Raw genomic sequence first — 23,308 nt, 5'->3', positions numbered from 1 at the left:
CATGACCCCGGGAGGCCCGGGTCACCTTCACACTCGCCTCGGCCCCGCACCTCCCCCGGGGCCGGGGCCTGCCTCCCGCGGCGGCGCCCCCCTCGCCCAGGCCGGAGCAGTGGGGCGCCGGGGCGGAGGGAGGAGGGGACTTGTGCGGGCTCGGCCGCGCTTCCCAGGGCGCTGCATCCGCCGCCGAGATGCTGGCAGCCGGGGGACGGCCTCGCGCGGCCCTCTCCTTATTTATCCACCCGGCAGTTTCCATGGCTCCGCCGCCATCCTCCGCCCCTTCCTCGAGCAGAACCCGGCAGCGGGAGCGGGCCCGGCCCGGAGGGGGCCGCGGGGGCGGGCGCGGCTTGGGGCCCCAGGGCTCCCGGGCGGGGGCCGCGCGTCGTTTCCAAGCCCCGGGGCGCGCGGGGAGGCGCACCCCCAGTCCTACTTCCCGGGCAGCTGTACCACTTCTGCAGTCCCGGCCCTCCCACCCCATCCCTGCCCCCCGCCAGCCCGCACCCCAGATCTGTTCCCCACCGGGCCCGGCGCCGGGGCCCCCGAGTGCAGCGCAGCCCCCGGCCCGGCCCGGCGGCGCGGGGGAGGGGCGCGGCGCAGGCAAAGTTGCTGAGTTGCTTTGCACGCTCAGAAGTTGCAGCTGAGACGGCGGCTTCCCGCCCCCTTCCTGGACTCCGCGGCTCGGAACACACACCCACCCGTCACCACCCGCTACCTGCCCTCGCCCCTGCGGCCCCGGCCCGGACTCTTCAGCATCCCCTCCCGGTGCCCGCGAGGAGACCAGGTTTCCAGCGGAGTCGGGCTGGGGGCGGACGCACCCCACCTTCCCGCTCGGCGGGGAGTGGGAGGGAGCGGGGGGGGGGGGGGGAGGGAGGGGTAGGCTCCCCTCCACCCAGTCGCCGCGCGGCCGTGGTGCTTCTGCACTTTGCAAAGCTAAGCGGCCGGGCAGGCGTCGCCCACCGGCACCCGCGCCCTCGTCCACCCCAGCGGGGTTTGCGGAACGTGCGCGGGGAAGCGTTCCCATCCCCTGCCGCAGGGGGCTTCGCCGGGGCGGCGGGAGGGGCTCTGCTAGGAGCCGAAGTCGCCAACAGGTGCTCGCGAGCCCATGTGACCAGGGAGGGGCCGCGCAGGGGAAGCCGGGGGTGGGGGCGGGGGCGGGCTCCCTCCCCTCCGGGTCCCCAGCAGAGCCCGACGCCGGGTGCACCCCCGCCCACGGCGGCTTAGGGAGGGCTTGCGGGTGGCTCTGCGGAGCGCGGGTGCCCTCGCGGCCTGCCCGGCAGGAGGAGGAGAAGGAGGAGGAGAAGGGGGAGGGAGGGGATGCGAAAGTGGGTCAGGAATGTAACTGGACGCTGCGCACCCCCACGCAGAACCCCCCCTCCCCCTTGCCGGCAGAGGCGGCCAACGCCAGCCTTGGACAGCCAGTCTTTTGCTGTTGTGGTTCCCCAGCATTATCGGTGGACGGTTACCAGGGGATCCCGAGGGATGTGTTTCCCTGTGACCCTTTGGGAAGAAAAACTTAGTTGCCTCAGTAACCGAGTTTGGCTTGGATGCAATGATGCAATGAATGTTCTAGGTGAGCCTGACCAGGACGAGGCTGCCGTGGCACTAGGGGGTGGATTAACTTTTCTTATTACTGAACCAGGACGTGAAAGGAAAGCGGGGGAAAGAGGTGGGTTTTTGCCCTATTTCGTGGTTGTTTTTTACTGTTTCCGAGATCATACATAAGACGTTTTTGCGTTAGAGTTTGAGTCTCCTGAGTGCAGGCCCCCCGGTGCCATAAATGTACCAAAGTTCTTAACAGACGCTGACTTAGTTGATACAAAGGTTTGAAGCTGATACCGTAGAGTTGGAAGTAGAGGACAGTGACAGTTTTGTATTTGGGGAAGGCTTGAGAAACAAACATGAAAAGGCCTTTATTAAAAAGAGAAGAAGAAGAAGAAAAAAAAACCCAAAAACCCAGCCCTTCTCAAAGCAGAAGCAATAGCGGCCCAGTTAGTTTCCCCCTGAGCACACTGGCACCTCACACCCCGTGCATGTGATTAGGGGAGGGATGAATCCAGATTTAAAAGTGATGGGCTTTGGGTTTGAATGCTGGGGACACAAGCAGAGTCAAGGGGAAAAGAATAATAAGACAAGAGACTGAAAAGAGGAGGCTTAGCACCGTGGGCTTTGCGGCTCAAATCTCTCCTTGAGGCACGCTTCTGGAGTTTTGTCCCATGTTTCCTTCTGGTTTTGTTCAGTGGACCTTAGTTACAGAGGACGGGACAGGGCTGTGGAGCCAGGGCCCAAAGAACCATGATGCCACAAACTCAGAAGAAAATGTGCAGCTGCCGGAGTTTTATTCAGAAGAGAAAAAAGGATGTGTTATCCTCTAAAGAGATTTTCAGAGTTCTCGGAAAAGCTGCCTTAGGTGTTACTGTAAATTCGTTTCCAAGGCCATCCTAGAGGAAGTAACCAAAATTGAGATGTACTCTGCATTAAAGAGTGTGTATTCATAGAAAGCAAGTTGAATTTTTGTAAATTGAATCATATTCTAAATACGTAAGAGGTTAGTTTGTAGTGAAAACTTTTGTGGGCATCTAATCATTCCCAGTTTACTTTTTTTTTTTTTTTACTTCACTGAGTTGTCTCACTAGTAAAATGTGAGTAATAATAATAATAATGAATAATAATAGTTGGTCTTCTTTGGGGTGGGAGACTTGGACTTTTCACACTACTTTCTCCATAAAGGATCTTCAGTTCAACTGGCAAAAGTCTTTATTCTCACTTCCAGTGTTGGCCCAGACTGTGGAACAACTGTGTTGGAAGCTGACAAATCCCATACATCGGACTGTCTTGCATTCTGGATGTAAAAGGCAGAGTTACACAGTAGTTTTCTGGACACTTGAAAAAAAAATGAACACTTTCATAATCTTAGATTTTGTCACTTTGTTAAGGAGCATGGCTTCCTTCTCTGTGAGATAATTCAACTTTAAAACCTTGGTAAGGGGGCACCTGGGTCCCTTTAGCTCAGTCGGCTAAGTCCACTTCAGCTCAGGTCTTGATGATGTCCCTGTTGATGAGTTTGAGCCCCACGTTCAGTTTAGTGCTGACAGCTCGGACCCTGGAGCCTGCTTCGGATTCTGTGTCTCCCTCTCCCTGCCCCTCCCTTGCTCATGCTCTCTCTCTCTTTCAAAAATAAATAAACATAAAAAAAAAAACCAAAAAACCCTGCAAAACCTTGGTTCAAACCAGAATTGTTGCCATAGAAAGTAATTGAAATTTTAAGGAAGAAATGAAGTTTCACCCTTCCTTCTTCCCCCCACTCCCCAAATTTCATCTGAGTTCATGAAACATTTATATGTAGGGTGGTCTTCATTTTAGTTGTAAATCAGATTTATAAAGGAAATTCAATTAAGGAGTGACTATCTGTTAAGAAAGGATCAACAGCAGGATCCTTAATATTGTGAATTATCTTTGCTTATTTAAAATATTTGTTACATAAATTTGGGGGAAGTTTTCAAGAAATCACCTATATGTAGCAGGTTTTCACATACATTATTTTGGGTGATGTATTTGTAACCATGTATCACAGCCACTGCCCTCTCCCTCAAATATTTTTTTGAATTAACATACATATTCTTGAAACATCTCCTCTGACAACTTTGTGTATAGAACTGTGTGAAGCACTTTGGAGATGACACAGAAACACGTTCATGTTCCTAAAAGAGTCAAATCTATGGTCAGTTAAGCTGGGGGCTGTAGCTGGATGACAAATACAAGAAATTTAACTGTTCAGGAGGTAAGTAAAAATATGTGCATATATGCATAAAAAGAGATGATGGATGGACTCATAGATGAAAGGTACCAGGAGTTGAGAAATGGAATGAGACATTTTTTTCTCTTCTTCTTCTGTTCTCTAAAATGTTATCTGTGAACCTGAATTGGTTCTCTGCAGGAATTGAAGGTTTGCTCTTCCTAGGGAGACATTGCCAGATAGCTAGTATATGATTGTCAGTGAGAGGTGAGTCTTAAAGTGTCCTAGGAGCATGCTTGTGGGGGAGGGGGCAGAGAGCGGAGAGCCTGAGGGACAGTGAAGGGGAGAGGGCACACCCTTACTTAGGAAAGGCTCAGATGTTGCAGAGTGCTGCACGTGTTCTGGAGTGGCACCCATCGGGAAGTGTTCCAGAGGGAGTTGGTAGAATTTGAACTTAGGCCTTAAAGGATGCACACGATGTTTATAGCTACAAAGAAAAAGTGGTAGAAATGAGATCAGCCAAGAGGCAGGAAGTTGTAGGGCACAGGTGGGGACTTTGAATAGACCAGCTTTGCAACAGGAGTTGGATCAAATGTGAAATTGGTCATTGGACATGGTGACATTGGTCATGATAGGTTAGGGACAGACCAATTAGGGACCATGAATGCCTGGCTAAGTTTGGTGGAAGGACTTTCTCTACAGGTAATGTGGAATTAAGACAGGATTCTGAGTAAGGGGAATACATGTCAGAGTTGCATTTGGGGAAGGTTAATCTTGTGAGTTAGATTGGAGCAGGGGGTTAGGGACCGCGAGGGACTGTCACAGGGATCCAAGGGGGCCTTGATAAGTGTAGTATCCATGATAGTATATGAATGTGGAGAGTGATGGGTAAGAATTTAAGTCTGAAAGACTTGAGAGGCGGTACTATCAACAGAAATTGGAACAGGAAGCCATTGTTTATGGTAAATTGAAGAGTTGATTTGAGAAATGGAATCTGAAGCTGTGATTGGAAGCGGGTTTAGGGAAAATGGGATGAGTCTTGGCCGGAAGTAGTGATATGAGTCATCCATATAGAAGTAGGTGATTATTGGCCAGAGCCACAGGTGTGGAATGAACTCCTCAGTTTGAACTTGGTGACCAAAGGACCAGTGTGAGGGAACATGCACAATTAGAATTTATATATATGTAAGAAAAACATGTATTTTTCAAAATTCTCCTCCTCCCTCACAAAGCACAACAAAGGGGTCATTCCTGGGCCTTTAGTTAGAGCCCATCCACTCATCCAGCACTGTTCTAGCTCAAGTGGTTTCACTCAATGTCTCCTGAACCTGACTCATCAGATTAAGGGGCCATAGACACAGAATCACAATCTCCTGAGCTGGCAATCTGTATTTAATAAGCTTTACAGGCCACTCTGGTATGGATTCCTTTGGGGGAACCAATACCTTAGCCAGTTGGTTCTACCAGTTCTGAGGCCTCCCCTGAGCCTCCTGTCTCCCCTTGGGAGAGCAAGAGTTCCTACTTTTCGTGTGTTCCTTTTGTTCCTAGTGGACAGTCATTGAGAGACAGTACTTGAAGTTGTTTTTACCCAGATGACCTGATGCTTTCCAAATTTAGCACCGGTCTGGAAGCAGGGGTGGAGGTCATCTGCCCTGCTGGGTAGGAAGGGGGTTTGGGTATGATGCGGAGCGACTCACATTCTGTCCATCCTAGCCTGTCAAAGATGAAGCCCTGGGCAGACCGCTTCCCACACTTTTGGATACGCAGACCCAGCGTGCAGTGTTTGGCGGTATCTTCAGGAGAAGACTGTTTGGCTGATCTTTTTCAAGAGAAGAGTCAGAGGCAAGGCGTGGGCTCTCCAACCACACATCCTCTGGAGAAATGAGTAGTCAGAAATTTACAGTTGGGTTTCTAAAAGGTGACTGCTGTTGACACCTTTTTCAAAGAATATCTGCATATCCAAGTATCTGTTTATTTCTTTATTGTCAGAAAAACAAATCTCTGTCCTCTTGAGCAGTAGCAAATGTTCTGTTACAGCCAGCTTTCAGTTAACCTCATGCTACAAATTGTTGTCTGGCTACAAATTATCATTTGCCTGCCCTTCCTTTTCCTTTCTTGTTTATAAGCTATAAAGAGAAAAATTCACCTTCAGATGTTATTACATGTCTGGTGGTCTAGCAGGCAGAAACTAATGATTAAAATCGATAGGGGACGGGGCGCCTGGGTGGCTCAGTCGGTTAAGAGTCCGACTTCAGCTCAGGTCACAATCTCGAGGTCCGTGAGTTCGAGCCCCACGTCGGGCTCTGGGCTTACTGCTCAGAGCCTGGAGCCTGTTTCCGATTCTGTGTCTCCCTCTCTCTGCCCCTCCCCCGTTCATGCTCTGTCTCTCTCTGTCTCAAAAATAAACGTTAAAAAAAAATTTTTTTTTTTAAAAATCGATAGGGGAGGGGGTTCCTGCATGGCTCAGTCGGTTAAGTGTCTGACTCTTGATTTCTGCTCAGGTCATGATCTCATGGCTCATGAGTTCAAGCCCTCAAGCCCCAAGTCGGGCTCTGCACTGACAGTATGAAGCCTGCTTGAGAAGCCTTGCCGACTCTCTCTCTCTCTGCCTCTCTCTCTCTCTCTCTCTCTCTCTAAAAATAAAGTAAACATTAAAAAAAAAAAAGCAGTCCAGGAGGTTACATGGGCAGTATTCTCTCCCCCATAGAGAATTTAAACTATCCATTTTTCTAAGACTTTAACTTTTGAAGCCAAGGATGGTTTTTTGTTGTTGTTGAGACTTTTTTTTTTTATCTTCACTGAAGAGCAGTAAAAGAAGATAGAATCTAGGTGTTTGTGGGTTTTTTTAATTGTGGTAAAATACACATCACGTAAAATTTACCATCTTCACCCTTTTTACGTGTACAGTTCAGTACTGTTAAGTACATTCACATTGTTATGCAATAGAATCTAAATTTTTTAATTCATTTACAATACAAGGGAGTTGGAGCACCTGGGCGGCTCAGTCAGGTAAGCATTCGATTTTGGCTCAGGTCATGATCTCACATTTCGTGGGTTCGAGCCCCAAGTTAGGCTCTGCACTGAGCTGGGAGCCTGCTTGGGATTCTCTCTCTCTGTCTGTCTCTGTCTCTCTGCCCCTCCCCTGTTTGCACGCATGCATGCTTTCTCTGTCTCTCAAAATAAATAAGTAAGCTTAAAAAAATTTAAAAAGACAATATAAGGGAATATTCTAAAAATGTCAGAAAATGAATCCCAGGTTACACATAAAACTAAGAATGTATTGGTGCAGCTTAAAGAATTCATATGCTCTCCTAAAAGAAGTCAGATGGGTGGCTTGCCTGACTGTCCTTTCCAACAGCAGCTAATTGTGAAGTTAATCAGTGCATCAGGAAAACGCAATTTTATGCTTGAGATTTCTTTAAGATGCCAGAAATAGTGCTAACACCTTGATATCGATTTTAAAGTTTTCTTGATGCTGTAAGAGTAGAATAAGAGAATGTGCTCAGTCAAATGTGAACTTACAGAATTTAATTTATGCTATTGCTTAGAGTTTCCAGAGTTTGTTTTTTGCATACTCTGTGGAAATATTCCCTTGATGTACATGGAGGGTCAGGTAATACTTGCCATTGTTCTATTTTTTTTTCTAGTGAAATCTTAATGATTTATGTAAATGTGAATATCAACAACCAAAAAAAATCATTTTTTTAAATAAATTTTTTTAATGTTTATTTTTGAGAGTGAGAGAGAGCAAGGGAGGGGCAGAGAGAGAGGGGGGCACAGGCTCTGAGCTGTCAGCACAGAGCCCGATGTGGGGCTCAAACCCACGAACCTCAAGTTCATGACCTGAGCCAAAGTTGGACCAACTAAGCCACCCAGGCGCCCCACAACCAAAAATTCTAAATGAGCAAGAACCTGTGAATTTATTATCAGGTAAATGATCATGTCGTGAAATGAAACCATTTTTAAGGTTAAATAGTTAAGTAAGAGTCTCAAGAAAGATTAGAAACATTGTTGCCATTCGTCAGAGTTCTTGGTCAACCCAAATCTATTACAGTTCACTTTGTTTTTTTTTTAACATTGGAAACTTATTTTCACAACCCCTTACTGTTTGCACTCAGTCATTCATAATACCCACAGAACAGGTTTGGAGCTAGGCAGTCCAACAGGATGTCAGCTGTGGTTCCCAAGGCGTTGTGTGTTCACGTCCTACCAAAGGAGTAGCGTCTTCACGTCTCTCTCGTGGCTTTAGAAATTTATATAGCTTATTTAACAGCTCATTAAAACATGCTGCCAACTGGGAGAAAACTTATAGAATCGTTCTGAGTTTATCTTATTCAAAACTGCTAAACTTTTGCTTATCGGTCCTGAGAAGATGTGTTAAAACCAGTTTGGCAACTTTTTTAATATAGCATGTGAGAGGGCCTTGAGAAAAGTTTTGAAATAATATCAGCGCTGGAACTAAAACAGAACACCGTTTTTAAAAATCATTTTTAAAAAATTGAAGCACAGTTGACATACATTATTATATTCGTTTCAGGTGTACAACATTGTGATTAGACAATTCTACATGTCATTCTGTGCTCATCATTATAAGTGTAATTATCATCTGTCACCATGCAACATTATTACAATATTATTGACTGTGTTCCTCATGCTGTACTTTTCATCCCCCTGACTTACTAACTTTATAACTGGAAGTTTCTACCTCTTAATCCCCTTCACCTTTTTCCCTCATCTGCCCTACCCTTCCCCTCTGGCAACCACCAGTTTGTTCTCTGTATTTATTATTGTTTCTTTGCTCCTTTATTTTGTTTCACGTATAAGTAAAATCAAGTCATATTTGTCTTTCCCTGTACGACTTATTTCACTTAGCATAGTACCCTCCAGGTCCAGCCATGTTGTTGTAAATGGAAAGATCTCATTCTTTTTTATGGCTGAGTAATATTCCATTGTATGTAAATACCACATCTTAAGAATTCTACCACTGAACGACCAATGCATGCTACCCATCTTCTGTATCCATTCGTCTATCAGTGGACACTTAGGTTGCTTCCATAACAAGGCTGTTGTAAATAATACGGCAATAAACATAAGGGTACATATATCTTTTTGAATTTGTGTTTTTATAAAACTGAATACTTTTTAAAAAAATTTTTTGTGGGGCGCCTGAGTGGCTCAGTCGGTTAAGTGTCCGACTTCAGCTCAGGTTATGATCTCACAGTTCGTGAGTTCGAGCCCCGCATCGGGCTCTGTGCTGACAGCTCAGAGCCTGAAGCCTGCTTCACATTCTGTGTCTCCCTCTCTCTCTGCCCCTTCCCTGCTCATGCTCTGTCTCTCTCTGTCTCAAAAATAAATAAACATTAAAAAAAAAAATTCAAAAAATAAAAAAAAAATTTTTTTGTAATGTTTATTTATTTTTGAGAGAGAGCACAAGCTGGGGAGAGGCAAAGAAAGAGGGAGATAGAGTATCCAAAGCAGGCTCAAAGCAGGCTCCACCCTGTCAGTGAAAGAGCCCAATGCAGGGCTCCAACTCACGAACTGTGAGATCATGACCTGAGCCAAAGTCGGGTGCTTAACTGACTGAGCCACCCAGGCACCCCAAAACTGAATGCTTTTAAACCAGAATATTTATGATATGTATATTTCTCTGTGTTTGGATGACTCATCTTTTAAAAGCCAAGATTTCATGGTAGGAACTTAATTACCAACGGAAGGGTTTCCTCTGATAGCATACCAGGCAAAGGCAATCTAGAGTTTCACCAAGAACTTAGAATGCCTACATATTCACAATCCTGTGCGCTGGTACACACACACACACTCACCCAGTATAATGTACCGAATTCTATTTAGAAGTATATTTATATACATATTTGAATCAACTAGCTCATGTTATAGTCTTAAAAGATGTTTGCCCTTTCCAGCACAGCGTAATCATGAACGTCAACTAATTGCCAAGAGATAGTGGCCAATAATTCATATTGCTGAATCACAAATCCATAGAAAATGCAAGTTCAGGTGGTCCTGGCAGTTTCATACTTTTTTTTTTTTTTTTTTTTTTTTTTTTTTTTTTTTTTTTTTACTTTTCTTGTAAAGCTAAGTTCTTAGATTTTACTTGGAAAATACTCCAGCTTTTAAAATCAAACAATCCAACAATCTACCTGAGCCTGTTTTACAGTGGAATTCTGTGATGGTATATGCAGGAAATTTCTGTGCTGTGTGTTGGTACGGAAATAGATTGTCCTGTAGCTGTGCCCCTTTGCTTTGTCATTTCTGTGTTTAACAGAGCCTTCTGCCTCCTGAAATGTCAGCCTAGCCCTCAAACTCGTGTGTATTTTACTTTTGATTACCTTGGTCCTCGGCCAGCCTCATATTTGACACTTTTCCGCATATGCAGTATAGGTGCTTCTTGATGTTGAGCTGTTAATCTTTTTATTATTTCCTGTCACTTTTCCCCATGATTGATGCTTGTGAGCCCAAGGGGGGAAAAGTGATGAAAATGACTTTGAGAACAGCTTTGAAAGGGAGTATTTTCAGTTGGACCTGGGTTTTACCTAAGACCATAAAATGATGGAAAAAGCACACCCGTCTGTTTGGTAAGGCAGTGCCTTGGCCCTCGCAGTGAGCAAGCTGGCATTCTTTTTTTTTTTTTTTTAATTTTATTTTTTATGTTTTAAAGTTTACATCCAAATTAGCATATAGTGCAACAATGATTTCAGGAGTAGATTCCTTAGCGCTCCTTACCCATTTAGCCCATCTCCCCTCCCACAACCCCTCCAGTAACCCTCAGTTTGTTCTCCATATTTATGAGTCTCTTCTGTTTTGTCCCCCTCCCTGTTTTTATATTATTTTTGTTTCTCTTCCCTTATGTTCATCTGTTTTGTCTCTTAAAGTCCTCCTATGAGTGAAGTCATATAATATTTGTCTTTCTCTGACTAATTTCACTTAGCATAATACCCTCCAGTTCCATCCACGTAGTTGCACGTGGCAAGATTTCATTATTTTTGATTGCTGAGTATACTCCATTGTATATATATATACCACATCTTCTTTATCCATTCATCCATCTGTGGACATTTGGGCTCTTTCCATACTTTGGCTATTGTCGATAGTGCTGCTATAAACATGGGGGTGCATGTGTCCCTCGAAACAGCACACCTGGATCCCGTGGATAAATGCCTAGTAGTGCAATTGCTGGGTCGTAGGGTAGTTCTAATTTTTAGTTTTTTGGGGAACCGCCATACTGTTTTCCAGAGTGGCTGCACCAGCTTGGATTCCCAGCAAGCTGGCATTCTAATGAACACTTTGTAGGAGACGTGAAGAGGGTTTTCCGGGTCTGTGGTGTGAGGTATGGCGAGAACTCACAGATGATCTGTATTTAGTTCTAGGAAAGTTTACAGAAAGTGGTCCCCTTTCCTTTGGAATTAAAAGTAAAATTCTGAGTTGGGGACATTACCAAAACTCAGGCCCTATTACCTGCCCCGTGTTTCCTGTCTCCCATGTCCAATCCAATTCACTAATTCCTGGTTTGACTTTGGAAGCTCCCTCCCCCACTTGCCACCAGGCCCTGTCGTGTGCACAGTGACCCACTACGATGTGACAAGAACATAGTAAAACCTCTATTGTATTTTTAGCTTCTCCTTTTTTTTTTTTTTACTTTGTTAACATTGTGGTAAAACAGATGTAGCATAAAATTTGCTATTGTAATCATTTCTAAGTGTGCATTTCAGTGGCATCAATTACATTCACAGCACGCTATTTCCAAAATTCTTCATCACCCCCAAACAGAAACCCCATACCCATTAGGCAGGAACTTCCCAAGTCTCCCTTCTCCCTCTCATCTACTTTCTGTCTCTTATGCCCATTCTAGATTTTCTGTACAGGTGGAACCATACAGCACATACCAGTAGAGAGTAGTCCTCCCGTTACCCACAGTTTCATTTTCTGAGGCTCCAGTTACCCACGGTCAACCGTGGTCCAGAAGCAAATGATCCTCCTCCTGACGTATCCTCATAAGATCAATAGCAGCCTAACGCTACGTCACAGTGCCTAGGTCATGCACCTCACTTCCTCTCATCACAGGCATTTTATCATCTCATATCATCACAAGAGGATGCAGGATGATTTCCATACGGTAAGCCATGCTGAGAGAGAGAGACCACATTCACATGATTTTTATTACAGAATATTCTTTTAGTTCTATTTTTTTATTACTTTGTTGTTAATCTCTGACAGTGCCTAATTTACAAATTAAACTTTATCATACCTATGTGTTTGTATGGGAAAAACATAGTATATATAGGGTTCGATACTATCTGTGCTTTTAGGCATCCGCTGGGGTTCTTGGAACATATCCCCCACAGATACGGGGGGACAACTGTATGTCCTTTTGGGTCTGGTTCATTTCATTAACATCATGTTTTCAAAGTTCATCCATATTGTAGCATGTGTCAGTACTTGGTTCCTTTTCATGGCTCAGTAGTATTCCACTGCCTGTGTACTGCATTTGGTTTAGCCATCTGTGATGGACCTCTGGGTTGTTTCCACACTTTGGTTACTTTGAATAATGCTGCTCTGAGCACAGATATACAAGTATCAGTTCAAATCTTTGTTTTCAGTTCTTTTGGGCATATATCTAGGAGGAGAATTACTCATGTGGTAACTCCAGGCTTAACATGGTTTGAGGAACCACCAGACTGTTTCCCACAGTGGCTTCACCAGTTTCACTTTCCCACTAACCCTGTACAAGGGTTCTAGTTCCTCCATGTCTTTGCAGCCCTTGTTATTTTCTTTTCTGAAAAACGTTGTTTTATTACAGCCATCCTGGTGGATATGCAGTGGTATCTCATGGCTTTGATTTTCACATTCCTGTTGACTGATGATGTTGCACATCTTTTTATGTGCTTCTTGGTCAGCTGTATGTCTTCTTAGAAGACATGTCAAGTTCTTTCCATTGTCCATTTTTGTACCTGTTTTATAAGGTCTAATAGTAGTATATAGTTGGTGTGTAAAAATATGCATATACTTGAATGTATGCAAAATGTTTTTTAGATGTGGAGGATGTACTTTTAAAAAGTTTGGAGACCATTATTGTCTATAACAACGATCTGTTTTATTTCTTATTGCCTAACATTAGCAGGAAACTATTGATAAGGATTTTTTTTTTTTTTTTTTTTTTAACATTTTTAAGTGAGGCGCGTGGGTGGCTCAGTCGGTTAAGCATCCGACTTCAGCTCAGGTCGTGATCTCACAGTTTGTGGGTTCGAGCCCTGCGTGGGGCTCTGTGCTGACAGCTCAGAGCCTGGAGTCTGCTTCAGGTTCTGTTTCCCTCTCTCTGCCCCTCTCCCACTTATGCTTTGTCTCTCAAAAATAAATAAATGTTAAAAAAATTTTTTTAATGTTTTTAAGTTTATTTATTTTGAGAGAGAGAGAGCGAGAGAGCGTGCGTGTGTGCACACACACAAGTGGGGGAGGGGCAGGGAGAGAGGAAGAGAGAGATTTCCAAGCAGGCTCCACGCTGCCATCACAGAGCCCAACACGGGGCTTGAACTCATGAAACCGCAAGATCATGACCTGAGCAGAAACCAAGAGTTGGATGCTTACTGAGCCACCCAGATACCCCACTGTTGATAAAACCCCCAAGTTTTATCAGTGAGAGTCTTATTTGGCCAAAGGTAATGTGTTTACTGGAGCCTTCATATGAAAGTAAACACAGGGTCCCAAGACTATCTTTCAGGATGTTCCCTTGTGGTACTTTAGGGATGGTACTATCCATCCGTGGATGGATTTCAAGTTAGACTTGCCTTATGCTTAACCCTATTTTGTGGTTAATAATGGCATTTCTTTTTTTTAAGTTTTTATTTAAATTCCAGTTGGTCAAGATATAGTGTAATAGTAGTCTCAGGTGTACAATTTAGCGATTCAACACTTACATATAACACCTAGTGCTCACCACAATCAGGGTATCTGCTTAAGAAACAGAAATGGTTTTTCATGTCATGTCACATAGGAGAGCCAGAAAGCATAGAATAAATCTAAAGGGAGAGGCTTGGCTCTAGTATTATTTTTATTATTGTCATTATTATTATTATTTCATTTATAAACTTGATTATAAAGAGATTAACTTTGAGGGGATTGAACTAGCCTATTTAATGACCCAGTAAGAGCCTTCTAGGTCTTAGGGGTTGATTATTATTATTATTATTTTTGAACAGATTGGTTTTCCCATTGTGGTTCTACTCTCAAAGGTTCAAAGGTTAACCTTTGTGAAGTTACCCTAAAATGCCAGCTTCTATCAAGGGTGAGACATCACCATCCTAGCACATCATGGTGTATTTTTTGGAAAGTGTCCACACTGGCAGGCATTTTCCAAATAAAACATTTGTTTCAGTAAACAAGTGTTTTATCCAGCAGCCCAAGTGGAGAATTTTAAAACCCGTGTTTGTTTTGCCAGCAAACATTTTGTTTCAATCCTTGCGGCTAAACAAGTGGGTAAGATTTAAGTGGCCTCCCAGTCAAAACAAATGCAGAACCATTTTCAGAAAGCCCTAGCTGACCAGAAATCTATTTGCTGTCAGAGTGTGAGGTCAGACATTAGGGGAAATAATTTGTATTTTCTGTATAATTCTTATACTTAGTTGCCATCAGGGTGGAAAGTCTTAGGTCTGGGTAAAAGTTCTTAATTCTGTTTTAAGGCAAAACATGAAGAAATGTAAAAGCAGTTTTAAAAAGTATCGTTGTGCTGCTATATTTCAGTCTTACAGTGGGTCTTTAAAATGTGACCAAAGCAGGGGCGCCTGGGTGGCTCAGTCGGTTAAGTGTCCAACTTCGGCTCAGGTCATGATCTCATGGTTCATGAGTTCGAGCCCTGAGTCAGGCTGTGTGCTGACAGCTCAGAGCCTGGAGCCTGCTTCAGATTCTGTGTCTTCCTCTCTCTCTGCTCCTCCCCTGCTCATACTCTGTCTCTCTCTTTCCCTCAAAATAAATAAACATTAAAAAAAAAAAAAGGATAAAATAAGATGTGACTAAAACATCAGGTATTTGCTCTGCTGTGCATTTCTTATCTTGTTTCTAATTATTTTTATGGTAATTCCCCCAGAGTGTAATGGAACTCAACCTCTGTGTGAATAACCAGCCTTTGTCTTCAAACTTTTATAAAAATGATAGTAAAATCAGATTTTCTTGAGCCATCACTCTTATTTAGGGTTCCTTGTAATTGAACATTCTTGCTGTCATCCGTGGATTATTTTCTGAAATATATCTTTGAATTTTTTAATTTGAAAGTATGTGGTGTGCTTTTCTTTTTGAAAAGCAAGCCACTTTCCTATTAAGGAAGGTGAATTGCACTTTCTTTCTTTCTTTTCTTTTTTTTTTTTTTTTTTTTGAGGGTTTATTTATTTTTGAGACAGAGAGTGCAAGCTAGGGAGGGGCAGAGAGTGGGGGGGGACAGAGGATCCAAAGTGGGCTCCAAGCTGACATCAACAAGCCAAACGCGGGGTTGGAACTCATGAACCTTGAGATCATGACTGGAGCTGGTCACACGCTCAACTGACTGAACTACCCAGGCGCCCTATGAATTGCACTTTCTTAAGAGGATAATCAGAAATCATGAAATTTGGTATACATTCAGAATAGTGTAGAAAACAGATATGTGTGCTTTAAAGAATAATGAACAACTGGGCATATGTAACCCCCATGCAGATTAAGAAATAGAACATTGCCTTAGAAATCTGCTTCAAAACCACCTTCTTCTTCTTTCCGTGGGAAGTTTACAATTATGTAGGTATCCTTAAATGGCATTACTCAGTTTTACAAGTGTTTGGTATATATTACTTTTTACTTGTTTTATTAACAATGGGATTGCAAGACTAGCCATGCCGATGCTTATAGCTCTGGTTCGTACATTTTCACTGTTTGGTATTTCTATATACTACAGTGATGCATTTCTCTACTGCTGGTGGACATTTGAACTGTTTTCAGCATTTGGCTCTTATGAAAAAGGCTGTTGAGAATATTCTTATATTGCATGTATCTCCTAATATAGTTGTGTGAAAGTTTTTCTAGGGTGCATGTTAGAGGTGGGTTGTTGGCTCATAGGCTATTTGTATTTTTAACTTTACGCTGTAATTCCAAGCTGTTTTCCAAAGTATTTGTCCCAGTTTGTACTCCCTGTAACAGTGAGTGAGAGTTCTTACTGCTTTACATCTTCACCAAAACTTGGTATTGCTAGACTTTTTCCTTTTTGCCAGTCTGGTGAATATGAAATGAGGCCTCATTGTGGTTTTAATTTGCTTTTCCCTGATTAATAATAAGGTTTATTGGCCATTTGGATACTCTTCTTTTCTCAAGTGTTTTAAACTTTTGCCCATTTTTCTATGGGTTGCTTTTTTGTTACTGAATTGTTACTGACTTGTAGGACACCTTTATGTCCTCTGGTTATGAATCTTTTTTCAATTATATGTGTTGCAAATATCTGACCGCTTTGTGACTTTTCTTTTTTTAGTCTGTTTATGATGCTTTTGGAGGCACACAGTCTCTTTCAATACTGTTGGATTGATCACTTGATTCCTTTGCGGTCAGTACTTTTGTATTTTCTTTAAGAAGTTCTTCCCTATCCTAGGCTCGTGAAAGATACTGTCTTTTATCTGTAGTTTTGCCTTTCACATGGGATTTCATTGTATTTTATTTATCTGAAAACTGATTTTTGTGAATGTTGTAAGGTAGGGCTTTGTTTTCTTTTTTTATCTAAATGCCTACTTGGTCATCCAGCCACGACTTCTTGAAACACTCAATCTTTTTCACATAATCTGGAATACTACCTGTGTCATATACCTGGTGGCCATTTGTGCTGTGTCAGTTCCTGTGCTCTCTATTCTCTTCCATTGGTCTCTGTCAATGCTTGATCCAACCCTGCACTATCCTTATTCTCACGGCCTAGAGTGAATCATGACATTTGGGCGGGGGGACAGGGATGGGGGACAGCAAGTTCCTCCGCCTCGGTCTTCTTCAAGCATGTCTTGGTGTTCTTGGCGTTTTTGCCCTTCTACATAAATTTTAGAAACAGCACAAATTCCCTAAGAGAACCTGTTGGAGTTTTTATTAGGACTGCACTGAATCTATAGACCAGTTCGGGGAGAACTGACTTGTTTACAATAGGGAGTCTACCACATTGAAAGGCGGTGTGCAGAGTCTTTAAAAGGAAGGTACCCAACTTCCTGAGGTTCAGATCCTGGCTCTGCTCTTCATCGGCCCCATGACCCTGGAGAATGTATTTAACCTTGATGTACTTCAATTTCCTGATTTGTTAATAGGAATACATCATTGTACCTACCTTACTGGGTAATTGAGAGGATTAAATGTGTTGCATATAATATGCGTAAAGCACATAGTAAGCATTATATAAGTGCATAAACACTGATTTCTCTATATTTATATCCTTTATGTCCCAAAAGTTTTATAATTTTTTTTATAAAACTAGACAATTTTCTATATACATATAGAAATATATATAATGTATATTCCTAGGACCTGGAAATCTTTGATGCTATTATAGATGGTATATTTTACAGTTTTTTGGAGGGTGTATAATATTGTTTTGTTTTTCTTTAGTATTTTTTATGAGCTGATTATGATAATCTTTGATTAATACTTATTAAGTGCTTGTGTTGCATAAGATACTGCTACGAGTAGGCAGGAAATATGGATACTTACATCTGGGTGATTGTCCATTTCAATTACTGCTCTGGTCCCATGCAAAATGGATAAAATGCTCAATCCCATTATTTAAAAATTTTTAAAAATATTTATTTATGTATTTATTAAGAGAGAGAGAAACAGAGTGCCAGCAGAGGAGGAGGGACAGAGAGAGGGAGACACAGAATCTGAAGCAGGCTCCAGGATCTGAGCCATCAGCAAAGAGCCCAACATGGGGCTCTAACCCACGAACTATGAGGTCATGACCTGAGTCAAAGTTGGATGCTTAACCGACTGAGCCACCCAGGTGCCCCTCAAGTCCATGATTCTAAACCATTATAACCCTTGACTTCTGTTGTTGAAACCTACCTGAGATTTTTGGCAATCTGGTTCATTTTATCCTATATATTAGGCTGCTTTCCATTCATTACTTCTTTTACATTTAGGAGATCACTAGATTTCAGTACTTTTCTTATAGACCACCCATGGTGTGCCTGTGACTCTGCTGTTTTATTTCCAATGCTCTGATTTTTCCCTAAATTCTGTAATAAACATGAGGTTAGAGTCACAACTTCATACATAGACTTGCATCATCCAGCGCTAAGTAAGCTTTGTCTGGAGAATAACTGACATTGTTTTTTTCCATCTGTCACATGTAATACATTATAATTTAATGTAATTATATTTTATAATTATAATGGCATTATAATTTAAAAAAAGAAAGAAAGAAAGAAGGAAAGAAAGAAAGAAATAGAGAAAGAAAGAAAGAAAGAAAGAAAAAACAATATGTGTATATAGGTTCCCCTTGACTTGTGTTTCCTTTCTAAGCTTTCTGGTCACGTGGTACTCCACCTCACGTGGGAGGTAAGGACCCACGCCGTGAGGCTCCCTATGATTTCACTTTGTATAGCAGGAGGGCAGAAACTCAAAGTGAAACCAATGAAAAAACCAATGTATTCTTAATGGTTTTTACCCAAACCATAAATCCGTCTCTTGGAGGGAGAGGGGAATCACCCAACATTTGATCTGGTTTCTTCGGCATGTTCCAGGCATTGTTTGTCAGTTCAGTGACCATCTGCTGGGACTCACTCAGGAGATGCATTGAAAATTCAGGTTCCTGGGCCTGACTTACACCAAGGGAGTAAGACGAGTAGGGAGGAGGAGGCAGGGACTGAGTAGTTTTTCTTTTTTTTTCTTTTTTCTTTTCTTTTTTTTTTAACGTTTATTTATTTTTGAGAGAGAGAGAGAAACAGAGGTTGAGGGGGGAGGGGCAGAGAGAGAGGGAGACACGAATCTGAAGCAGGCTCCAGGCTCTGAGCTGTCAGCACAGAGTCCAACAAGGGGTTCGAACTCAACAAACCACAAGATCATGACCTGAGCCAAAGTCAGATGCTTAACCGACCGAGCCACCCAGGTGCCCCAGGACTTTAATATTTTAAAAGATTCCCTGGTGCTACTGACAGTCACACAGGACCTAGTGATAGTACTGAAAGTATGGTAGGCTTCCATTTTCATTGATCACATATCGCTTAATGGAAAAATTCACAGGATGTTTGTTATAATGTAGCTGTCACCTAATTAAGGGCCATGCGTCAGGGACTTCATGTTTAACCCTAGACTACTATTACTGGCCCATTTCATAGAAGAGGAAGCTGAGACACTCAGAGGTTAAATAACTTGCCCAGAGTCAAACAGCTGACGCAGAGTGCTCATTGTCTTTGTGAATCCTAAGAGCAAAATCCTGACTTTTGTTAATTACAAAATAAACTGGTGTCCCGCAGAAATAGGCCCAGAGGGTCCACTTGGATCAAAATTGTGTCTTGGTACTGTGTTATGTGCCATGTAAGTTACTCATTTCTTCAGCAAGTCCTTACTGGGCATTTAGCATCCCTGTGGTTTAGAGTAGGGATTCTACAAAAGGAAGGCATGTATGGGAAACCAGTATATCAGACAGACTGATGACTTCTTAGCAGATGCCCATGGAGTGGAGTGAAAGAACTTTTGAGCTCTACCCTTGCACCAGGCTCTGTGCCAAGTGGTTTGGGAGTATTCTCCCATGTATTCCTCACCAGAACGCTCTTTAAGTTCTATTAATAATCAATTGAACAGGAAATTAAGACTTAGAGACCTAAGGAAACTTGCCTGTGGTCATACAGCTTCTGCATCCTGGTTGTGATAGAAAGATAATGCCTGCCTTTCTCCAGAACCTAGCTTTGAGCCACTGGGTTTTCTGCCTTTAACTATGTAGTCAAATAGGGTTTTCTGTTTTCTAGAGAATTGCTGTCCATCTAATAGTGACGCAGACAGCCCAGTCATTAAGATCACTCTGGGGTTTAAAGAGATCTTGTCAATGGCTTATAATGACATTCATCATTTGCTTAGCTTCCCCATTTTGTCCCCTGGTTCTGTTGTCCTTGCCTGGTCCTTGAGTCAGGTAAGAATCCCTTAGAGCTATTGTCATGGTCAGGTTTACAGCCTATAACAAGATTGGCAGATGTCTAGGGACTGGAAGAGACTCAGACTGTGTTTTGTTTTGTGTTGTGTTGTGTTGTGTTGTGTTGTGTTGTTTTGTTTTGAGAGAGAGATCACAAGCAGGGCAGAGGGGTAGGGGGGAGAGAAAGAGAATCTTAAGCAGACTCCATGCTCAGTGGAGCCTGACATGGGACTCAATCCCATGACTGTGAGATCATGACCTGAGCTGCCATCAAAAGTTGGACATTCAGTGGACTGAGCCACCTAAGCATCCCTTCCATTTAAAAATTTTTTTAATGTTTATGTATTTTTGAGAGACAGAGAGAGAGGGAGGGAGGAAGGGGCAGAGAGAGAGGAAGACACAGAATCCAAAGCAGGCTCCAGGCTCTGAGCTGTCAGCACAGAGCCTGATACAGGGTTTGAACTCAGTATGAACTGCGAGACCATGACCTGAGCCGAAGTCAGACACTTAACGAACGGAGCCACCCAGGCACCCGGCATCCCTTCCATTTTTAAATATACAATGGTAGATGGTGAGAGAGACTCTTCTAAAATATCAGGCCTCTCGGAGAACTTAATATCCATCAGAGTGAAAAGGCCATTTACGGATATTCTGTGTGCTTGTACATGTTTTCAATGGAGAAGATGAAAGTCTAGCACAAGGAAAATAAAAAATACATATTGTTATCATTATTATGACTTTTTCATCTACTCTGGGCCTCCTGCCTTATTGTCAAGGCCTCAGACACACAGGCATGGGTTGTAACTTAGGCTATCCCTTTGACCCATTGTCCTTGGAGAATGGCCCACATTTGGAGGAGACCTAATAAAGCATCATTCATTAAATTTACTATTTCATTCATTAAAAATAATGCCGTCGGTGTTGAATAGTTAAGGCAGTAACATCACAGCTGATGCGTCCAGCTGCTCATGACTTTCTCCTGCTCTACTCCATCTGAGTTTTGTCACATTGACGTACGGTGAGAGAAGAGCCCCGTGACCTTTTTCTTTGCTTGTTAACATTTTATTGAAGTATAATATCCACACAGAAAAGTGTACATATCATAAATGTGTACTCCCTCCATTTTCACAAAATGAACATACACCAAGCTTTTTTTTTTTTTTAATGTTTATTTATTTCTGAGAGAGACAGATCACGAGCAGGGGAGGAGCAGAGAGAGAGGGAGACACAGAATCCAAACCAGGCTCCAGGCTCTGAGTCGTCAGCACAGAACCCGACACAGGGCTCGAACCCACAAACCGTGAGATCATGACCTGAACCGAAGTCAGACGCTCAACCGGCTGAGCCACCCAGGCAGGTGCCCCATTGCCAGATCTTTTGAATACCACAGACCTGGTTTCATAATCTGGCTTGGCTATTTACATTTGTGTAACTTTAGGCAAATTATTTAACCCTTTTGAGCCTCAATTTTCTCAGCTGTTAGTAGCATCTTCATAGGTATCTGTGGATAGAAAAGATGATATATGTAATTGACCTGGGGTTCCTGCTGCTTCTTCCTCTCCTTAATCCCAGAGAGCTTCTGCAAATGAACCCCCTCCAAGTGGTTTGGATGAGTGATGATAGAAAGTTTGTAACATTAAGTAACAGCTCATGTGTATCTGGAAATGTATAAAATTATATGGACCATAGAAAAAGAATAGCCAGCTAAAGGTTTTCCTACTTCCCTACAACTGATTTTGGCCCATTCTCTTTAAGGGCTCATCTAAGAAACTTGGCTTGAAGTAGATTAAAAGCTCACCCTGTTTACTTATTCATGTATGCCCTGCTCTATCCTAAAAAGCGATTCTAGAAATACACATAGCACACCAGTATTTAAAACAAATGGGTAAGTGAATCAAAGCTAAAGCAGAATTGTAAGCCAAAGCTATGGGTAAGGTTGGTACATAAAATCTGTGTCGTGAAATCCAGATCATTTCCTAGGGGTGGGCTTCAGAGTTGACCTTGAGTTTCCTAGCAGTCAAAGCAAATAAAGGAAATAATTAGTAAGAAGATTCAGAGGGTGCTTTTAGTCTGAAAGCAAACCAGTTGTGTGGGAGAAATGGCTTTTTTTTCTTGGCAGCAAGACCCTCTTTCCATCGATCTTCATAAAGGGAAGTAAAGTAGTGGGGTTCCCTGTGATAAATAAAATGATCTGACTTACAATGCTGTGTCTTAGGCCCTGCCAAACTATATGCTGGAGGCACAAAGCCAGTGCCCAATGTAGGAAAAATCATTTTATAAATAACCGTCAACTGACAACGTTCTAGTCTTGAATTTATTTCAATGATACAATGAAAATTAATACAGGCTGGCTATGTGTAACTGATAAATCCATTTATGAAGTTTCTAAACCTATCAAGCAGTGGTGTGGTAAAGGAGAATTCTGTGTTTGGGCTGGATGGGGAAAAAAGAATTTTTTACTGTTCTTCTAAAGAAGACTTTAAGGAGGAAGCATGCTTTTTAGGAAGTGAGGCCAGGAGTAGCTGAAGCAAAGTGGACTTGCCAGGGTAAACTATGGTTGGAAAGACAGTATAGGCCTGTGCTGCAAAGGACTTGACTTTGGGGAGGTAAAAAAAATGTCTTCATTGGAAAATTTGGAGTACCCTTCCCACTGAGGAGCAGGTTTGGGGGGCGGATAAACAGGGCAGTTTGGGGGGCACCTGGGTGGCTCAGTTAAGTGTCCAGCTCTTGATTTCAGCTCAGGTCATGATCTCACGGTTCGTGGGTTCAAGCCCTGACACCGATAGTGTGGAGCCTCCTTGGGAGTCTCTCTCTCCCTCTCTCTCTGCCCCTCCCCCATGCTCGCTCACTCTCTCTCTCTCTTTCTCTCTGTCAAAATAAATGAACAAACTTAAAACAAAAAGTCAGCTGTGGACATAGGAAGTTCTCTACATAGGAAGTTACTGTATATTGTATGCACACACATACACACATGCATTCTTATCTTGTAGTAGGTAGACTGGCAGATTCCAGCCGAATGAGGGCATATACATGGAGGCAAATGATTTAAAATGAGGTTGGGTTTTGAAATTTGAAATTCGGATGTTGGTAAAATAAAAACACCCTCAATAGTAGAAGCAAACGTGGTGTTTCCTTGTTATCATTGGTCAAAAGCAGTGGGCCTTAAAGTCTGGCTTGGAGAACCCTGGGAATCCATGATTATCTTTTTTTTTTTTTTTTTAAGTTTATTTATTTATTTTGACAGGGAGAGAGTGTGAGTGGGAAAGGACAGAGAGAGAGGGAGAGAGAGACAATCCTGTGCAGGCTCCACACCAGTGGTACAGAGCCCCATGTGGGGCTCGAACTCACGAAGCATGAGATCATGACCTGAACTGAAACCAAGAGTCAGACACTTAACTGACTGAGCCACCCAGGCACCACTCCCCCGCCACTGATTATCTTTTCAATGGGTCTAT

At 42.7% G+C, this 23,308-nt stretch overlaps 1 protein-coding gene across 1 annotated transcript in view; it reads left to right on the top strand.

Moving 5' to 3' along the window:
- The first annotated feature begins 555 nt into the window (after positions 1–555).
- Positions 556–23,308, top strand: part of RREB1 (ras responsive element binding protein 1) — a 182,769-nt gene continuing 160,016 nt past the window's right edge. The window contains exon 1 of the mRNA XM_060614871.2: positions 556–778. The gene's annotated coding sequence lies outside the window, so the exon portion shown is untranslated. The remainder of the gene's footprint in view (positions 779–23,308) is intronic.

The sequence above is a fragment of the Panthera onca genome, chromosome B2 (genome assembly GCF_046562875.1).
Source record: "Panthera onca isolate mPanOnc1 chromosome B2, mPanOnc1 haplotype 2, whole genome shotgun sequence".
NCBI lineage: Eukaryota > Metazoa > Chordata > Mammalia > Carnivora > Felidae > Panthera > Panthera onca.
Note: the sequence above shows the minus strand (reverse complement) of the source record. Positions and strands in the feature narration are given on the sequence as shown.